Source organism: Schistocerca piceifrons, chromosome 1 (assembly GCF_021461385.2).
Source record: "Schistocerca piceifrons isolate TAMUIC-IGC-003096 chromosome 1, iqSchPice1.1, whole genome shotgun sequence".
NCBI classification, from domain to species: Eukaryota; Metazoa; Arthropoda; class Insecta; order Orthoptera; family Acrididae; genus Schistocerca; species Schistocerca piceifrons.
In genome coordinates this window covers 1,240,847,599-1,240,853,247 of record NC_060138.1, presented here as the reverse complement: position 1 = coordinate 1,240,853,247, position 5,649 = coordinate 1,240,847,599, and the positions used below count along the sequence as shown (strand labels likewise).

General features: G+C 45.0%; 1 non-coding gene across 1 annotated transcript; it reads right to left on the bottom strand.

Annotated features, from left to right (window-relative positions):
• Positions 1-4,989: 4,989 nt before the first annotated feature.
• Positions 4,990-5,064, bottom strand: Trnas-cga. The gene has a single exon. It is a non-coding gene; the product is annotated as a tRNA-Ser (tRNA).
• Positions 5,065-5,649: the final 585 nt, after the last annotated feature.

Genomic DNA, 5,649 nt, shown 5'->3' with positions numbered 1-5,649 from the left:
CTCTGAGCACTGTGGGACTTAACATCTGAGGTCATCAGTCTCCTAGAACTTACAAGGGAACCTCCCCATCGCGCCCCCCTCAGATTTAGTTATAAGTTGGCACAGTGGATAGGCCTTGAAAAACTGAACACACATCAATCGAGAAAACAGGAAGAAGTTGCGTGGAACTATGAAAAAAATAAGCAAAATATACAAAAAAAGAGTAGTTCATGTGCAACATAGGTAATATCAAGGAGCGCATAGGCGACGTAGCGCCGTGGTCTCGTGTTTAGCGCGAGCAGCTTCGGAGCGAGAGGTCCTTGGTTCAAGTCTTCCCTCGAGTGAAAAATTGTATTTCTCTATTTTCGCAAAGTTATGATCTGTCCGTTCGTTCATTGACGTCACTGTTCACTGTAATAAGTTTAGTGTCAGTGTTTTGCGACCGCACCGCAAAACCGTGCGATTAGTAGACGAAAGGACGTGACTCTCCAATGGGAACCGAAAACATTTGATCGCAAGGTCATAGGTCAACCGATTCCTCCACAGAAAAACACGTCTGATATATTGTATACGACACTGGTGACGGCATGTGTGTCACAAGACAGGAAATTGTTGTCGACCCACCTAACTTGTACACTTGGCGAATGGGTAAAAAGATTCTTCTACGTTGCCCGATTTAGGTTTTCTTGTGGATGTGATAATCACTCCCAAAACACTGATGAGAACATAATAGTTTGTCACATAAACTGAAAATAAAGAATTAAAGTTTTCACTCGAGGGAAGACTTGAACCAAGGACGTCTCGTTCCGCAACTACTCACACTAACCACGGGACCACGACGCTCCTGTGTTTGTGTCATCCTTGATGTTGCTTATCTTGCACATGGACTACTCAGTTTATATATTTTGCTCATTTTTTCATCACACACATCCATCCCCGAGGCAGGATTCGAACCTGCGACCGTAGCGATCGCGCGGTTCCAGACTGTAGCGCCTAGAAGCGCTCGGCCACCCCAGCCGGCTACGACGATAGCTGCTGCACCACTCTGTGGTCCATCTCTCCTTACCCTTGTGCACGAAGTCGTACGCAACACGTTCAGTCGATGCACATCGATGAGTGCTACAGATTGATTGGTGTCATAAGAATTGCAAAAGTTACTAACTGTTTACCGGATTTAAGTTAAACATATTAGCTCTGCGTTGTATCTTCCCACACACATTATCTCCAAACTATATGTGTATATACGGCTTCACTTCCTCTTCAACATGACGTATTGTGCTCTTCTGTATCTATCATACTCGCACTCCATATGCACGAATGTGAACAATATACAGTGAAGCACCAAACAAACTGGTATAAATGGTTCAAATGGCTCTGAGCACTATGCGACTTAACTTCTGAGGTCATCAGTCGCCTAGAACTTAGAACTAGTTAAACCTAACTAACCTAAGGACATCGCACACATCCATGCCCGAGGCAGGATTTGAACCTGCGGCCGTAGTGGTCGCTCGGCTCCAGACTGTAGCGCCTAGAACAGCACGGCCACTCCGGCCGGCTCCGTATTTGAATACGCTTGCCTATACCAGTTTCTTTAGCGCCTCTGTGTATATGTTTCGAGAATGAGATTTTCACTCTGCAGCGGAGTGTGCGCTGATATGATGGGAGAGCACTTGCCCGCGAAAGGCAAAGGGCCAAAGTTCGAGTTTCGGTGTGGCACACAGTTTTAATCCGCCAGGAGGTTTCATATGAGCTTACACCCTGCTGCAGAGTAAACAGGCAGAATACGGCGCAGCGGTCGGCAACGCCTATATTAGACAACAGGTGTCTGGCGCAGTTGTTACATCGTCTACTACTTCTACAATGGCAGGTTATCAAGATTTAAGTGAGTTTTCTGGTGGTGTTATAGTCGGCGCACGGGCGATGCGACACGGCGTCTCCGAGGTAGCGACGAAGTCGGGATTTTCCAGTACGACCATTTCACGAGCGTACCGTGAATATCATGAATCGGGGAAAACATCAAATCTCCAACATCGCTGCGCCCGGAAAAGATCCTGCAAGAACGGGACCAACGACTGAAGAGAATCGTTCGACGTGACAGAATTGCAACCCTTCCGCAAATTGCTGCAGATTTCAATGCTGGACCGTCAACAGATGTCAGCGTGCGAACCATTCAACGAGACATCATCGATATGGGCTTTCGGAGCCGAAGACCCACTCGTGTACCCTTTATGACTCCACGACACAAAGCTTTACGCCTCGACACCGACATTGGACGATTGATGACAGGAAACACGTTGCCTGTTCGGAAGAGTCTCGTTTCAAATTGTATCGAGCGGATGGACGTGTGCAATATGGAAACAACCTCATGAATCCATTGACTCTGTATGTCAGCAGAGAACTGTTCAAGCTGGTGGAGCCCCTCTAATGGTGTTGGGCGTGTGCAGTTGGAGTTATATGGGACCCCTGATACATCTAGATACGACTCTGACAGGTGGCACGTACATAAGCATCCTGTCTGATCGCCTGCATTCATTGGTGTCCATTGTGCATTCCGGCGGACCTGACCAATTCCAGCACGACAATGTGACACCCCACAAGTCCATAATTGCTACAGAGTGGCTCTAGGAACACTTTTCTGAGTTTAGACACTTCCGCTGGCCACCGAACTCCCCAGACATGAATGTTATTAAGCATTACATATGTTTTTGAGTGGGGTCCGCCTTTAGCAAAACACAATTTTGTTTTTTGTGCCAGACATGTTTCACTGCAGTTGCAGCATCATCAGTGTTTTTTTTTATTATTATGGCCACTAAACGTAAGGAATGTTCTTTACTGTTTAAGTACATATAAATATTAGTTTCTAAATCGTAACTACAGGTTTTTGAAGAGCACATAAAATTGTGTATTCATACCTTCTTACCACATGGTGTGGTTTTCCTGCTGTATTAAGTTTTTACAGTGACTGTTTTTCTTTACAGTTTGTCACCTGCAACTATTTATGCTTCACTTACGGTTTCTTTTTTCGTCATCTTATTCATTGTCAGGTTCTACGTATTGTGTTGTCAGTGTCACTGTTTACCAGCTGTAATAACAACATGGCGGACAGTGGAGCAGCAGAAGGTGTGAAAACAAGATGGCAGACAGTGGAACAGTTGAAGATGTCATTGGCGGTGGTTTTGAATTTCTCAGAGAGGTGTGTGTGCGTGCGTGCGTATGTGTATGTGTGTGTGTGTGTGTGTGTGTGTGTGTGAGTGAGTGAGTGCAAAGAAAGAGGGAGACAGACAGAGAGAGAGAGAGAGAACGAGAGAGAGAGAGAACTTGACAATGAAGAAGATGACGAAAAAAGAAACCGTAAGTGAAACATAATGTAAATAGACACACACACACACAACCTTTCACATGAATGATAAATCTCAGGTATAGTCATAACAGTTTAGAAATCGTAATTTTTGTGTAAATGTTCTGCCTACATTAAGTTTTAAATAGTTGCAGGTGACAAACTGTGCCGCGCTGGATTAGCCGAGCGGTCTAGTGCGCTGCAGTCGTGGACTGTGCGGCTGATCCCGGCGGAGATTCGAGTCCTCCCTCGGGCATGGATGTGTGTGTTTTCCGTAGGATAATTTAGGTTAAGTAGTGTGTAAGCTTAATTTAGATTAAGTAATGTGTAAGCTTAAGTAGTGTGTAAGCAAAGCGGCCGCAATTAAAATTTTAGTTCATTTGTCTACCTTGTTATTATTCCTTACTGATTCAAAAATGGTTCCAATGGCTCTGAGCACTATAGGACTTAACTTCTGAGGTCATCAGTCCCCTAGAACTGAGGACTACTTAAATCTAACCAACCTAAGGACATCACACACATCCATGCCCGAGGTAGGATTCGAACCTGCGACCGTAGCGGTCGCGCGGTTCCAGACTGTAGCGCCTAGAACCGCTCGGTCACCCCGGCCGGCAACTGTAAAGAAAAACAGCAGGAAAACCACACCATGTGGTAAGAAGGTATGAATACACAATTTTATGTGCTCTTCAAAAACCTGTAGTTACGATTTAGAAACTAATATTTATATCTACTTAAACAGTAAAGAACATTCCTTATGTAGGCAGGTGTTTCTTTGGCTCTTCAGTGCAAATCCCCCCTTTGTTCGCGTCTCCAGGCACAACTGACGTCACGTCTGGAGTGTTCAAAGCTCACTGGAGCACATGTGGGCTCCAGTGTCTCTGCTCTGCCCAGCCACCTGCCCCTGGGTGCAGCCGCACGTAGCAGACATCCATCAGAAGCGTGGTCGCTTGGCCGTTGTGGCGCAGAGCGGACAACGCAGATGCAGTGTCTGACCAAAATTAATCATAAGTATTCAGATATGAGAGATTGTGTCAGACGGTTGAAGTACGAGGTGAAAATACCTCGGTAGAGTTAACCCGTTTTGTCTAAAAGGCAATGTTTTAATTGTTATTAATACACTGATGAAACTCATCGACAGCTTTCAGGGTAATTTCCCTACAAAATCCGATTCCAGATTTGTAAGCCAGTAATCAAATGCAATCATGTGGCATACATACAAGCCACTTCTGTCCAGTTTTTATTATAGAATTTCTATAATGATTTTCGTTTTTTGTGCTTTTCCCTTCCTTCCACCTTAAAGTAAACACAGTTCAGTGAGTATATTACAAACGTTATTTCCACTCAAATAAAAAAGGAAATCTATGAGTGTCCATCGGTTCTATTTTGATTCACTTATTCTTAATCTTAATGACTGACAATCTGATTCAAAATACATTGTGTAAGTCTGAAGTGTGGCTTGTTTGATACCAGAAGAGTGAAAGGCAATCGACATAAAAGTCGTGGGCCCTGGATTAGCCGATCGGTCTGAGGCGCTGCAGTCATGGACTGTGCGGCTGGTCCCGGCGGAGGTACGAGTTCTCCCTCGGGTATGGGTGTGTGTGTTTGTCCTTCGGATAATTTAGGTTAAGTAGTGTGTAAGCTTAGGGACTGATGACCTTAGCAGTTAAAACTGTATGCCGGACCGAGACTCGAACTCGGGACCTTTGCCTTTCGGGGGCAAGTGCTCTACCAACTGAGCTACCCAAGCACGACTCACGCCCCGTTCTCACAGCTTTACTTCTGCCAGTACCTCGCCTCCTACCTGCCCGCGTAAGGCAAAGGTCCCGAGTTCGAGTCTCGGTCCGGCACACAGTTTTAATCTGCCAGGAAGTGCATATCAGCGCACACTCCGCTGCAGGGTGAAAATCTCATTCAGACTTGTTTCTTGCGTGCTGTATACTCCGGGACGCGAAGATGGTTGGCGACTGGAACGCTCTTAGCAGTGAACATGACATACATTTTTCCAAAATTATTAACAAAAGGATTTTTTCCCACCTGACGCCTTTCTGCCATCACACAGCAACTGGTTGATATTAATTATCCTACCTTTATACCTTAAATTAAAATTTTAGCGGGCTATAAAAAAAAACCTACACAACTGGGCCGTTGCAAGGTAGACCTCAGTCCTTTTTCCTTTTTTCGTAAAAGAGTGTGGTTTGTGTTATTTTGATGCGACTGTTCTCTTGTTGTGTACTGTAGTAAACATGCTACAACTAGAGACAACGCAGCACAACTCCTGGTCAAATTAACGCGCCGCATTTCATCCATTCCATAATTATTCGTAACTGGAGACA